Below are 16,508 nucleotides of genomic sequence, written 5' to 3'. Positions count from 1 at the left end.
TCTCTCCTGGATCCTGAGATTAACACGACTGTTACAGATGCTACTGCAAATATTACAACAAAGAAAAACTAAATTTGTTTTTAAAACAAAGGTTTTAAATGAAGAGTAAAGAACGACACTAAAACTTGATTCGAGCCGAAATGAACCTTTAAAAGAAGTCAAAATTAAAATGAACAGAAATTTCCACAAATTTAATTTCGGCTACCGTCTATCTCAAACCCCCCGTGTCATTTGTATTTCACTGAAAACGAATTATTCTCTAAGCACAATTTTTATACCATTTGAAGAAATTCAGTCTGCCAGATAAAAAGACCTTGATAACAAGCTGTTATATTACCACCAATTTCTTTAACCCCCGGCAACCGCTTCAGGTAAATATCCCAGTGACAGAATTTAGGCACCCTCTCCCATACAATTGGTTAGATTGAGTGAGCATTCCCAAAATGCAAAACTAGGGCGCTTCCTCTTACTCCCCTCCAAAATATGTTGGTATATGACAATCCGTTTTGGTAGATCTTGTGATGACGAGAATTCATGATCCAACTCTTCTTACAAAAATCGGAAGGGATATGAAACCCCAAAAGACACATCTTACTCTTGCTTTTGGCAAAGTTTAGTTGAGGCTCAATGAGCCAAATTAGCCAAATGTTTCCATGATGAGAAGAATTTGGGGGTCCCTCCCTACTAAGGTCACATTGTACCCCAATCCATGGAATCACAACTGAGACTTTGAACTATTACTTTCCATAAAGTCTTTTTTTAAATACAATCATATATTCTGGTAAATCACCTGATAACATACATTTTAACCCCCATCCCCATAAAATGGATTGCATCTGGAGACCAAAATCCCAGCTAGGATGCTTACTCATAGAGTTGGACTGATATCCAATAACTCCAGCGTCTGAGGTTTGTTTAATTAATTTAAGGTGTTGATATGTGTTAAAGAGTAGTACTGTGACTGTGGTTCACTGCAAACTGCCTTGTCCTAAATGTTTTTAAGTTAAGTTTCTTAATTTTCTCAAGAGTTTCTCAAGCTTGTCGTCAGTCATTAGAAACTAATCCTTCAATTGATTCTATTTGTAGGCCAATGAATCGTTACATTTGCAGGTATTCTTCTCGATAAAAATCTTTTATTAAGTACCAGACAGACTTGGTAAAATTGAAGCTTGGCAATAAGAATTTTAACGTGAAGTATTTTTAACGTATTTTATGAAGGTGCTTTCGGTGTTAAGGTGTTTTGAGAAATTTTAAGGTGCTTAAATGTATTTGTCTTAGTTTGATACTGAAATTCTCATTCATTCCTCAAGTAAATTGCGGGTCCCTTATTGCCTGATGACAACTGGATGAAAGCCTGGATGACAACTTTTTCATTCTTTCTAAATCACTTTTAAAGGTGTATGATAAGGCTAGAAATCGCGCCTTTTATGCTAACCATTCGTCATTTAATCCGTTTCCTCGTCTCTTTGACTTCATACACTTTCATTTGTATCTTTCACTTTTCTCCAATCTTACGATGCTCATCTTTAGTCGTTTTTCATCTTAGGTGCTTGATCAGTGTAATCATCATATTCAGAAATCAAGCAATATTTAAACCCCTTTCATCCCCTCGGTATGATCAGATTTTTGGCTTTTAACTGCATGTTATGGTGTTTGGTATAAAAGGCCTGAATCAGATCCGATATTTCACTCATTCAGCACTTTTAATGAATGGTAAAAAAAATGGTTCTGTTAAGCCCTTTAGGGGAAGTCTGTGCTAATCTATCACTCTACACCATTTTATGGTTTTTAGAATCAATTTATCCTTATCAAAATCTTTTTGATGAACTTCAGAAATGTCAGGTAAAAAAATAGGTATTTTGTATTTTCAGAATGACCTTTCCAGCGCTGCTTCTTAGAAATTTGGAATAGACTCAGAATTTTTTATTTAAGATCTCGAAGATGTATTTCTACGTAAGTCTGAAATCCCAAAATCTTTCAAATTTTCCTTTCAGTTTAGAGCTTGAACAGTTTCGTTTTGATTCTTGCTAACACTATTTACCAGGCTTAAAAAATAATATCTAATTTCTTGAATTTCGTTTCATGTTATTCATTCCGATTTTTTTTTAGTTTCTATTTGTTTACCACGATCAAAAAAGAAATTATAAATATAGCGTTACTCCGTAAGACAAAAGGGTCTAGGCCTAGAAAGGCCAGTATTATATATCATAGAACCGATTATTTATCGTACAACTTTATATTAAAAATGTTGATCCACCTAAATAGGATTGAATGATGTATAAGTGGACCCATGACTGTCAGGTAATTCCTATGAAATAGACACCAAGGACAGGGTGAATCTCCAGCATTTTTATGAGGGGGGGGGCAAGAGGGGTCCATATTCGGATAGTCAAAGGGCATGGGATGTACAATAACTTTCTTCTTCACATTATTGGGGGAGGCAACTGCCCCCCTTGCATCCCCAAACGACACCCCTGACCAAGGCTCCCTTGAGTTTTAGTCGGTAGCCCTTATCGCCAGCATTTGCAGAAGTAAATTCTCTATTGAGCTCTACTAATATATTCCTATACTTATTTATCTACCTCAAAGCCGTATCCAGGGGGTTACTGGGTTTGAGCCCCTTCCCGCAAAATTTTTTCCGATTCGGGAAAAATAAAAAATGCATATGTTCGAATTTTTTATGCATTTTGTATATTTTCTTTATAAAATCCCCCGAACAAAAATTCCCCCCTCCGGAACAAAAGTCCGGGATAGGCCTTGATCTACCTTTATACTTAACAGTATTCACGGCCGTCCAAGATCAAAACACATTCCCAGAAGAAAAAAACAAATTTTGTCCAATCACATCATTAGACATACAGATAGATACACGGGTGCTAGTTGGGGCGGGGGTAGTGGGAGCAGTTGTCCCCTCTAGATCTTGAAAGTACCTTTTTTTTTCGTTTGTTCATAGGAAAAATAAATAGACAACAAACTTTCCTCCTAATCAATAAATTGTCACCCTTACATTTTCGTGAATTGGCACCCAAGGAAAGATAGATCAGATTCATTCATTCTCCAACAAAAAGAAAATCTTACAATTACAAGGCCCTTATCCCCACAAAGGGTCTATGGCCTACAAAGGAGGGGAAGACACACTGTTAAACGAACTGATGAACAATAAATCATAGTCAATAACCCATAAACAATGAATAAACCAGTAAATAAATAATACAGACAGAGAGAGAGAGAGGAGAAGGGAGTGACAGAGAGAGAAGAAGGAAGAGAGAGAGGGAGCGGTAAAGATTTCAGCGATTTAAAGAAATGGTATCGTAATGTAATTGTAAATGGTATTAGATACCACATTTTAAGAAACGGCATTGCTTGTAATTCTTTGGTCACACCCAGTTCTTACTTTTCGAAGAAATTGAGAAATTTTCTGCAAAATTCCAAAATCATCTTAGAGCAATACATTTAAACCAGTCTTATGGAGGAAGTGTCCACTTTGTCCCTTTTTATGCAAGTATGATTCCGGCAGCTAATTTACTCGGATTTCTAAAGTTTATTCAATGTGCCGGCTGGACAATTACAGATAAGCGGAAACTAGCTTGGATAACCGCAATTTTACGATTGTAAAAACCATTTGGACTAAATAAAGACGTTAGCGATAATCATTTCTGATATGTATTATTTGGTAAAAATACAAGGCTTAGTGTTTCGCTAAATCTAACTATCCTTTACATCCGGTCTACAACCTTTAGGCAACCGACCACCCTTTGTGATTCTAGACTTCTGTCATTACCTCCTATATTTATTATCTCAAAGACAAGTTTTAACTATTTGCATGCTTAAAAATCGTTATCTGAATTTTTTCTGTACAGTTACAGCGCGCTCTGTTCCACCATTATCAAGTTGGAAAAACTCGGTATCGTGTCTTGGGCCAATTTTAGTTGTCACTGTATATGAATGGCAAAAACTAGTAGTTTTTTAGCTTCTCTAATTACGTAAAATAAGTATTCCGAGAGATGTTTGCATGCGAAATTGTATGCCATCTCTACAAGAAAATAAAATGCGGCTTCAGGGATTGACAACTCTCTATTTTCGATTTAGAGAATGAAATCACTTGCCTGACTGCAGTTACTTGGGTACTATCCCATTATGCGGGCCTCTCTAAAAAGTCAAGTTTGGTTAATGCTAATGAAATAAAATAAAATAGGATGAATATATAATAGTTTAGAAACAGATTTGGGCTATATATTTGCACATTAGGGGGGCGAGGGGTAAAGCATTGCATACATTAAATACCTAACCTAACCTAGGTACCGCCCCCCCCCTTAAACCCCAAAAAACCACAGTTTAATATCGTATACGCAATGAAAACCTTGCTATCATTGGCTGCTCTATAACAGTTAAGACGTCAAAACCGGGTTTTATCATTGCCCACTCTATAGTGATTAACCCGAGAGGCCCGCATAATGGGAGAGTACCGTTACTTGTTTTCTTTTTTAGCAGTCCCTACAGACAGGTCACCATTTCTAAAGGGGTGAAAAGGTGTATGAACGATTTCGGTGGTTATGAGAACCGTTTTTCTAACCGTTTTTACTAGGGACATCATTTGGTTGAAAGAACTAAGGAAAAAGACACCATTTAAGTTTTTCTCTGATAGGGTTCAAGATCCAAGAATTTCTTAGGGTTATCAAGATGACTGAAAAATTTTAAATTTTGTACCCATTCTCTGGAACTATTATTTCCTTTTCGGCACATATTTTACGGGTTCTGGTGATTGAATGGTGGCTTAGCCCTCTAGCTCTTCCCATGATGATGTTTCAGGCCATGGCCCGTGTTCGTTCTTAATTATCGTCTCTATCTCTAAAATATTTATATTTGTCCCATTATCTTCCCAACTCCTTTTTTGCAGTCTAAAATAAAGAGAGAAAAATGAAAAAATAAGACAAGATGGAATTGATTGTCAGTTTGGCTGTCACAAGGACAAATACTGAATTAGTACTTTAGAGACAAAAGAAAAAGCGACTCAATAGAAAAATAGATAAAAAAAACTCAAAAATCATATATAAAATCGTTTAACTGACATTAAAACAATTTAAACAGTCTATAATTTAAGGAACACAGGTCAAAAGAATAGTTGAAAAATATCAAGTTCAGTGTTACTAATCAAAGGCTACGAGCCTGAGAAAATTTGCCAGATTTTTGGAAAAAGTGGAGAAACATCCCCTAAAGTCAAAGAATCTTAATGAGAAATAGCACCATCAGATTCAGCGTATCAGAACACCCTACTTTAGAGGTTCCACCCCATTATCTACAAAAATGGGGAATTTTGTATTTTTTGCTAGAAGAAAGACCACGCATGCGTGTTTTTCTGATTTTTGTTTGTTTGTTTGTTTGTTTTTTGTTTTTCCCAGGGTTATCTTGTTGAACCAGTGGTCCTAGAATATTAAGAGAGGACTCATTCGAACGAAAATTAAAAGCTGTAGTGCCTTTTTTAAGTGACCAAAAACATTAAAGGGCAACTACCCCCCCCCCTCCCACGCCTTTTTCCGAAAGTCGTCTGATCAAAATTTTAAAATTGTCATTTTTTTCAGTAGCCTTTATCTAAAAGGTACAATAACTATGTCTTTGAAGATGACATGACCCCCCAGAACCACCAAAGGAAGGGCCGCAAGTTATGAAATTTGCCCATTCTATACATATAGCATTTGTTATAGGGAAACGTACCGACATTTTTCAGGGGAGGGGGGATTTTCTGGGGATGGATTTTCTACGGGGAGAATTTTCCATTGGAATGGAAGTTTTTGGTGGTGAACTTCCCAGGGGAAGTTTTACTCGGGGGCGGGGGGGGATTGGCCCAAATTCATATGTGAAATTCATTTTGTATGTCTCACTTTTTCGTTGGTGACCCCGTTTTATATGTGGAGATGCTTTGGGGGAAATTTTCAGAAGGTGGAATCCTCTTGTGGGAGGGTGAGAACTTTTCATTGGGGGGGAAGGGGTCTGGGAAATATTTCCACACAGGGGGGGGGGATTCCCCCGTGATCTTAAAAAGGGTCAGGAGTTAAATAAAAACAACTCTTTCTTCAAATGAAATTATGCTAAAGTGTATTTTTTCAGGCGGAATCGTAAGCAATCGTAAGCTGAAGGGAATCAAACAGTTCGTGGTAACGAACTGTGAGCGACCCGGCTCAATGGTAACCGAAACTCTAAAAAACGAAATTTTGATACCAATAGATACATCAAAAGAATCAGATTTTAATGCGTGATTTCTAATATATAAGTTTCATCAAGTTTAGTCCAAGGCCATCAAAATTTATGCGCCTGAGAAAATTTGCCTGATTTTCGAAAAAAAGCGAAATAGCCCCTATAACTTATATAATCTTAATGGAAATCACACAATCGGATTCAGCGTATCAGAAAACCCTACTGTAGAGGTTTCAAGCTCCTATCTGCAAAAATGTGGAATTTTGTATTTTTTGCCAGAAGAAAGATCAAGGATGCGTGTTTATTTGTTTTTTTGTTGTTTTTTTTTGTTCCCAGGGGTGATAGTATTGATTCAGTGGTCCTAGAATATCGTGGTAGGGCTCATTTGAACGGAAATTAATTGTTCTAGAGCCCTTTTTAAGTGACCAACAAGATTGGAGGGCAACTAGGCCCCCTCCCACGTTCATTTTTTTTCCAAAGTCACCCGATCAAAATTTTTAGATAGCCATTTTGTTCGGCATGGTCGAAAATAGAATAACTATGTCTTTTAGGATGACTTAATCCCCCAAAGTCTCCGGGGGAAAGGCTGAAAGTTATGAACTTTACTCAATGTTTAAATATATAGTATTGGTTATTGGGAAGTATACAGAAGTTTTCAGGGGGGATTTATTCTGGTAGTAGAGGGTGTGGGTTGGGGGCTATGTGGGAGTATCTTTCCATGGAGGAAGTTTTCATGGGGGAAGAGACATTGCTATGAAGGGGGTGCCGGATTTTCCAGCATTATATAAAAAAACGATCAGAAATTCTAGCTAACGGCCTTTGTGATTAAGGAGTCATTTTTAAAGAATTGGAACAAAACTTGAATTTTAGAGCAAAGAGCGAGGTATTGACTAGGGGATGAGCCCCCTAATATACATATTAAAAATATTTGAATATAGAAGTTCGTTACGTAAGTTAATTCGTAAATTATGTATATTTATTACTAATAAAAACGTTCATAAATAAAATTAAACAAGTTTCAAGAAAGCCATTTAATCAAATAAAAGTAAGACTAATGTGAAAATTTTGTTTTAATTATTCATTTACGGTGAGCCAAATCAAAACCTGCATTAATTCAAAAACGATCAAAAATTGAATAAAAAAAACAATTTTTTTTAACTGAAAGAAAGGAGTGATAATATAACTTAAAACGAACAGAAATAATTCCGTATATGAAAAGAGCTGTCCCCTCCTCAACGCCACCTCTTCACGCTAAAGTTTGACTTTCTCACAACTCTATTTTTTAAACAATAAAACACTTTAGCGTAAAGAGCGAGGCGTTGATGAGGGGACAGCTCCTTTCATATACGGAATAATTTCTGTTGGATTTGAGTTTTAATGTCGCTCCTTACTTTCAGTTAAAAAAAACTTGTTTTTTTTTATTTAATTCGCAGCGAGGATGGAATTGTCCGTGGTAATTTCCTGCCGGAATAATTTTACGTGGGAGCAACTTTCTATGGAGGAATTTTTCGTGAGGATGATGTTCCACGGAGGGGAGGGGGTCAGATTTCCTGGGATTATTTGAAAAGCTGTTTTTTTTTCAGAAATCAAACATAAAAAACGAACAGAAATTATTCCATATATGAGGGGGGCTGCCCCCTCCTCAATACTTTCTTTACGCTATAGTACGACCTTTCGTCTCAATTCTTTAAGAACGATTCCTGAAACACAAGGGCCGTAAAATTAGAACCAAAAGCTTTTTAAAAAGTTATTAAAAACTTTAGCATGAGGAGAGGGGTATTGAGGAGGGAGCAGCCCCCCTCATATACAGAATAATTTCTTTTCGTTTAAAGTTTTAATGTTGCTCCTTACTTTCAGTAGAAAACACTTCTTTTATATATTTAATTCAAACAAGGACTATTCAATAGTACCGTGACAATTCAAAATGAAAAGCTAAAACATGGTTTTCGAGTAAAAGCATGGTTGCCAAAATGACACTTTTGTGTTAGATGACGTTTATAGTTTGAATAAAATTTGGACCTTTTAGCCCAAAATCGACAAAATTATATGACAAAACGACGTTGGGCTGTCGCGTTTCTTGGCATGACCTCGGAACCCACTAATTGACTCCATTCCAGTTCTTTCTTTTGTGTATTTAGCTAAGATTTCGTTCGTTCATCCTTCTTTCTCTTCCAGTGGATAAGAGGTGCGTTTTTTGGCATTTGCTCTGAGACAGTGTCGTCCAGCCTTCTACAAGAATGACTAAACCCAATCATGTGGTGCTTTTTCACTAATTTTCTGAAATCATATATCTGCTTTTGACAGAGTGGAATATGAGTGTTGCTGATGATGTCTCGTATCGGGACTCTGGGTGTTGTTTTTTTATGGAGGATTGATTAGACACATAGAGACTGTAACCATCTGTGGCTTTCAGGGACGACGTGTTGTACTATAAGGGAAAACCAAGTAAATGCTCGACTCGTTGCTCAAAATGACCTCTTTTAATACGATTTATCTTCGTCTTTACAGCTATTTTCTTAGTTGGGTGGGACCACAAGTATTAAATCAATGTTTTCTGCTTGGAATATACTTTCTGCAACAAACAGAAATATTGTGTTGAGGTTCCCAGGTATTTGGTTTTCTTGGACCGTTCATACTTTATAAATACACCAAGAGAGATTCTCTTTTCCTGGTTATTCATAGTAGTCGAATGCAGTCGAATGGACTGCAAAAACTACCGAGGTTTATCCCTTATCCCCATTGCTGCCAAGCTGTTCGCAGTCATACTTTTAAATAGATTCAGAGACACCAGAAACAGCCGAACGCGACCCAACCAAGCAGGATTCCGGCCGGGCATGGGTTGCTATGACCAGATTTTTAGCCTTCGACAGATACTTGAACACCGGTTTAAACACCAGCAGGAAACAATCCAAATCTTCATAGACTTCATTACCGCGTTTGATTCGGTCCATCGTGATGCAGTATGGGAAGCAATGAGAGAGGACGGTGTGCCTGAGAAGATCATCAATCTGCTCAAGGCATACTATGCTGAAACAAAGGACCGGGTAAAAGTCGATAGCGATCTTTCAGATCTGGCCCTGATCGAAGAAGCTGTCCGTCAAGGCGGTGTCCTTTCACCAATTTTGTTCAACTTCGTCATCGATTGGATCCTCAGGGTCCTGGACAAGTATAAAGGCGTTGCAGTGAGCCCGTCCTTCTTCGTCACAGATCTTGACTATGCTGACGATGTGGAAATGCTTGCTGAATCTGATGCAGAAGCCCATGCTATGATAAATGACGTTGCAGTCAAGGCACTCTCGACTGGTCTCCAAATAAGCCAACTAAAAACAAAATCTATGCGAACAGATGGGATGGCTGAAACCCCTGTGGCCCTAAATGGTAATCAGATAGAGGACGTTCAGTCGTTCAAATACCTCGCATCGATGGTAAACCCTGCCAGCGAATCTTCAGAAGAAATCCAGAGCCACATATTGTCAGCCTGGAGTGTCTTCCTTGAATTACGGAAGTATCTCTGGAAGCGGAGCGAAATATCACTACGCACCAAGCTCCGAGTTTATGAAGCTATGGTTCTCTCTGTCCTTCTCTATGGATGTGAAACGTGGTCACTTAAAGCAGCCGAAGCGTTGAGCTTGAATATATTCAACCACAAATGCCTGCGCTATATCCTGGGTATCCGCCTCTCAGATAGAATCTCGAATGAAGAAGTAAGGAGAAGATGTGGGGATCGCCCACTTGTCTCTGACATTGTTAAGTACAGGAGACTGAGAGGGTTTGGCCACGCAATGTGGAGATCAGATGACCATATAAGCGAAAAATGTCTCAAATGTCTACCACTACCGGCATGGAAGAAGAGGGCAGGAGGCCAAAAGAACACGTGGCTAGCAACCGTTAAGTCTGATTTGGAGCCAATTGGAGGATTCCGAAAATACGGCCGTCGCTGGGATCGCCAGTGGCTGGAAATGGTGGAACCTGCCACCCCCGAGCGAAACCTACGGAAGGAGACATGTCGTCATCTGCTGGGCGCCACGATGAGTCTGGATGCGGCTTGAACATGCAACAAGTACAAGTAAGTAAGTACTCATAATATTTAAAAAAATATATTGGCTTAATTTGCCGATTCCCTGGTCAATAGGCTCCTTTGCAACAACTACATTGCGTAATATGACACAATGTAAATTTTTAAAATGCCATATCAGTAACTATTCCAATTTTCTGATCCCCAAAACAGTTAGCCACAATGGGCTGTCGGAACTACTTTAGCCCCAAATATTTCCTAATGAATTTGAACATTTTGCAATAAACTGAACGTAGCCTCTCAGTCTCAGATTACTGCAAAACTAATCTTTAGTGTTCAATATGCCTCCTAAATGGTTTATCTCTTCCTTTAATTTTATTTCTTACGTAATTTCATCCATCTTTTAATAGGAGCTCAAGACTCTTGAAACTAAAATTATTCTCCTCATTAATGGCCCCTCTAGTCTTAGATAACATTACCACTGTATTTCTTAGTTTTATTTTTGATTACTTCCTTCTCATATACTTGTGGGACAACTTTATGAGAAATCGTAAGCTAGTCCCACTTCCAGTTAGTAAAAGATTAAATGCTACCAGCTTCACATTATGGAGGAGAAATACGAGAAACTTACCTTGTTAAGAAAATAGAGCCCCTACCTATGTCAAAAGTTTGAATGGCCAATATAAAACAAAATTTGGCCAGGCAGTTGAAGGTTATGTGGGTCTTATTCCTATGAAGAAGGAAACAGAACTAATCTGTGGCTGTCCCCAAGGAATAAAACTAGCTGCTCTTTTATTCCTTACCGCTATCAACCCAATCCTAGAGGAATTCGAAGAGCATTTCAAGTTCGTTGACGATTTATTTGCACTTCTCAAGATCTCAAGTATACAGTACAGAACGTGGTAGCAAAGAAGCAGTTTGACCACACTTTCTTCACGTACTTCATCACCCAGTGTCAATCAAATGGCCTACAAGTGAATGAACAGAAATCGAAAGTTCTAAACTTCAATCCGCTCAAGCGGGACATTATAACCCCAAATGTGCCGTTTCCAACTCTTTTCTCTGCAACGATCCTAGGTGTAACACTTACAGACGATTGCTCGTTTAGGCTGTATGTTGACAATATTGCACGCAAAGATCACTACTCAATCCAGAGTTTAACAAGTATGCGCAGGCTGAACTTCTCTGATCGTAAACCCCTACTGGCATATACAACCTACATCAGGCCTATCCTCGAGTGTTGCTGCCCTGTTTGAGATCCCCAAACCCAAAACACTACTTGCATGTCAGCAGAACTAGAAGATGTCCAAAAACGTGTTACTAAAGTAATACTTGGACCCCGCTTCAGCAAGTACAAAAATGCTTTTGAAATTGCCCACATTATTCGCTCGAAGACATGATTTAATAATGGAATTTGGGAAAACGCTATTATCCAACGAGAAACACGATCTATTTTTCCACCATCTGTACACATCAGCGGAATTACTAGGCATCACAATAAACTACGACCCGTTATGTGCCGTACGAACAGATTTATAAACTCCTTTTTGCCACATTTTGTAAGCGTATTTATCAAGTGATCTTTTTTTCTCATTTTCTAAATCTTTTGTGATAGCATAATTTAGCGCTCATTTTTGAATGCTACAATTGCTATTTAAATAAACGAATATGAATCTCGGCTGTGTTTGACTCCGCTTAGGAGTCTTACGCAGGGTTGCCAACTTGCATACTTTTCGTGTGAAATGCACTCTTTTTTTTCATTGCACTCTTTCACACCACGGACCGGATTTGCACTCTTTTTGTCCATTACTCGCTCTTTGCACTCTTTTTTGCACACTTTTATGAAATGATGATAAAAAAAGTTTTAAGCGAAATAAAAAATTTAGATTAAACAATTTAAGTGCAAAAGATAGAACAGCTAGCCGGTATGATCTTTGCTATCTATTCCTGGGCCATCCCCCAGGCGTCTTTCTTGCTTTTTCAACCCTTTACCTAGAAGTAGATCAAAGCATAGATAACCAGTAAAAACGTGGTAAACTCAAATCAAGTTTCACACAAGTAAGTTGAAAGCTATTAGGCATAACCTGTCTTTGCAAAAATGTGAAAATCGGTGCGAAGATGGAGCTTAGTCAATTCTAAATCAACGACCAAATTAAAACCTCTAGATCCCATTCTCGGTCCGGTAAAGTCGAGCAAAGACTTCATTTCTCTAAGCCAATGTCTATTATAAATAGTCAAAGTATACATGTGACTCCCATTTTTTCTGAAATAAACATCTTATCTTACCAGGAAGTTTGACCCCCAAAACAGGAAGTTTTTTCAACTGAAAGTAAGGAGCAACATTAAAACTTAAAACGAACAGAAATTACTACGTATTTGAAGAGGGTCACCCCTTCCCCAACATCTCGTTCTTCACGCTAAAGTTTTTTAGTCCTTATAAAAAAGCTTCTTGTTGCTTTACTTAAACGACCCTTGTGTTTCAGGAGTTTTTTTTAAAGAATTGGGACAAAATTTAAACTTTAGCGTAAAGAGTGAGGTGTTGAGGAGCAGGCAACCCCTTCATATATGTTGTAATTTTTGTTCGGTTGAAGTATTAATGTTGCTCCTTACTTTCAGTTGAGAAAGCTTGTTTTTTTATTTAATTAATTAAAAAAAAACTTTTTCCAAAAAATAAGTTTTTCAATGAAAATTAAAGGCCATTTTAAACTTAAGCTCAGCAGATACAAATAGCTTTTAAAATTCAAACTCAAAACGACCCGAAATTACTATTAAAGAATAAATGAAACCCAAAAAGAACAGAAATTAAATAAACAATCATAGCAAAAACATACAAAAAGTAAAAATATAAATGAATAAATAGATCTTAAAGCGAGTAATGCTTGGGATTGAATATGAAAATGAAGCTTAAGACGAAAAAAATATTTTTCTATTGAAGTACAAATGAAACTTAAAACGAACAGAAATTAAATAAACAATCAATGCAAACAAACATACAATAGATATTAATGTAAATTAATATTAATGTATATTAATGCAAATCAAGCTTGAAACGAACAAAAATCACCACAAACAAGAGTTTGGGTATGACCTCCTCACCGTAAAAGTCTAAAACTTACTGCGTCATTGGCGCTTTACTGATAACCAATTTTATGACAAATCTTTTCTTTTGTACTTAATACTGAAAATAAACATTAAAATTATAGTAACATTTTGAACTGATGAGCTTTCAGCAATTAATATCATTCTACATCAAATATTCAGTTTAATTAGTTAGCTCTTTTTAAAGTTGTTAAAGACGAATATAGTTTCCCTAAAAACAAGTGTTTGGATACTGCCTCCTTTCCTAACTGTAAATAAAAACCAAAACCTACTGCGTCATTGGTGCTTAACTGAATACGGATTATATTACAAATATTTTTCTTTTCCAGTTCTTACAGCATTGAAAATAAAAATACAATTACAGTGAAATAAATTCTTGAACTGATGGATCTTTGAACAATTAATATCATTATGCATCAAATATTCAATTTGATGTTGTTATACTTTCCAAGAATGTTCAAGACGCATATAGTTTTCAGTCACATTCGCATCCCTTCAATAAGAACCTTATATTCCCCAGGGCATAACTTACAACACCTGCCCTGGAACCCTGGGGGCTGTGTTAACCCCTGAGTTTTCGTTATATGGTCTTTGAGTAGTGTTATATCAATCTATTCAACGGGGCAGTCCCCTTGCATTCCAACGGGGCAGTCCCCTCATATAGCTATAACGATTACAAGCGGGGTGTCTCCCTATATAGCTATAACAGTTTCAAGCGGACAGTCCCCCCATGTAGCTACAACGATTACAAGCGGGCAGTCCCCTCATATAGCTATAACGATTACAAGCGGGGTGTCTCCCTACATAGCTATAACAGTTTCAAGCGCAGTGTACCACCATACAAGCAGACAGTGTAATGACCGGAATTCAACCACCGTGAAAATTCGTGATGTTTCTGTTCAAAGTGCGTGATGTTTTCATGCTAGTAATTCGTTTCCTTTGTTTGAAGTTGTGAAATTCTTTTGTACCACCATACAAGCAGACAGTGTAATGACCAGAATTCAACCCCCGTGAAACTTCGTGATGTTTCTGTTCAAAGTGCGTGATGTTTTCATGCTAGTAATTCGTTTCTTTTGTTTGAAGTTGTGAAATTCTTTTTGTAATTTAATTTGTTAGGCGTGGTTGACTTATGTTTAACCTTGAACTAATTTACATAAATTAATTTATTATTAATTAATTTACATAATTACATTAATTTACATAATTACATTAATTTACATAATTTCATTATTTTTTTATTTTTTTTTTTTTTTACTTTTTTTAACTTTTTTTTAACTTTTTTTTTAGATTTTTTACATTCTAAGTATCTTCCCATTGATTTTTCATGAAATTTGGGTTTGATGCAGGAATAGAACGTGAGACCAGTGATTTCCTAAGCTAAAAAAACGACACGTTAATCGACTGAGCCAACAAGTCATTGAACATATTATGATTTTAGAAATACATTCAATGAATTGTTTCTGGGACATTGCCCAACTGATGTTAAGCGTCACAATATCGTAACAGGTTCATTCCATTGAACTGGAACAAGTTCAAGCACATTCGATTTATCAATTGTATTTTTGATAGGTGTTAAAGACGGTTCGTGAAAATCTCAAGGTTTTTTCTGATTTTTTGGACAATTGCCTTAACTTGAGAGTAGTTTGTTAGAAATGCGTCGTTGATAATTAAAAAATCGGATGCTAAACTCAGACAAACAAAAGGATTGAAACACCTGATTGGCTCGTATATTTTGCATGATATTTCTAAAGTCAATTAAGATGAAGAAATGTCGGAGTGTAGGTTTTACATCACCAGGCACGTGCGAGGGAAATTTTTTGCTGGTGGGGGGCTTAAAAAGGCAAAAATGGGTGAACTACATGAGTTTGTAAGACGGTTTGTGAAAATCCCAAGGTTTTTTCTGATTTTTTGGACAATTGCCTTAACTTGAGAGTAGTTTGTTAGAAATGCGTCGTTGACAATTAAAAATCGGATGCTAATCTCAGACAAACAAAAGGATTGTAACACCTGATTGGCTCGTATATTTTGCATGATATTTCTAAAGTCAATTAAGATGAAGAAATGTCGGAGTGTAGGTTTTACATCACCAGGCACGTGCAAGGGAAATTTTTTGTTGGTGGGGGGTTTAAAAAGGCAAAAATGGGTGAACTACATGAGTTTATAAGACGGTTCGTGAAAATCCCAAGTTTTTTTCTGATTTTTTGGACAATTGCCTTAACTTGAGAGTAGTTTGTAGACACTAGATGACCGTTTACTCCACTTTCTCTCTCTCTCTATAGTGAGGGGTGGTGTCCGAGAGGTATTGAGATTTTCACACACAAAAAAAAAAAAACTTACACACACACACGAAAAAACTTACACACAAAAACTTACAAACACACAAAAAATTACACACACACAAAAACTTACACACAAACACAAACTTACACACACACAAAAACTTACACACACATAAAAACTTACACACAAACAAAAAAACTAACACACAAACACAAACTTACACACAAAAAAAAACTAACACACACAAAAAAAAACTTACACACACACACAAAAACTTACACATACAAAAAAAACTCACACACACACAAAAAAACTCACACAGACACAAAAACTTACACACACACAAAAACTTACACAGACACAAAAACTTACACACACACAAGAAAAATTACACACACACACAAAAACTAAAAAAAAACCAAAAAAATACACACAAACAAAAACTTACACACACACACACAAAAACTTACACAAACAATCAAAATAACACACACACAAACACTTACAAGCAAAAAAAAAATAAAACACACAAAAAAACATCATGAGAAAAACAAACTTACAAACATTCAAAATCATACACACCCAAAAAAAATTACACACAAACAAAAACTTACACACACACAAAAAACATTTATACACACACAAAAACTTACACACACGCACAGAAACTTACACACACACACAAAAACTTACACACACACAAAAACTTACGCACACAAAAACTTACACACACAAAAAAATACTTACACACACACAAAAACTAACACACAAAAAAACAAATACTTACACAAAAAAACTAAATTAAAAAAAAAAAAAAAATTACAAAAATAAACACTCTAAAAAAAACGAAAAAAATAAAAAACACACAAAAAATTACACACACAAAAAAAAACTTAAAAAAAAAAAAAAAAAAACAAACCCA

Source organism: Artemia sp. Qi Xiang Cuo, chromosome 4 (genome assembly GCF_049724085.1).
Source record: "Artemia sp. Qi Xiang Cuo chromosome 4, ASM4972408v1, whole genome shotgun sequence".
Classification (NCBI taxonomy): domain Eukaryota; kingdom Metazoa; phylum Arthropoda; class Branchiopoda; order Anostraca; family Artemiidae; genus Artemia; species Artemia sp. Qi Xiang Cuo.
This window is presented reverse-complemented; position numbering follows the sequence as displayed.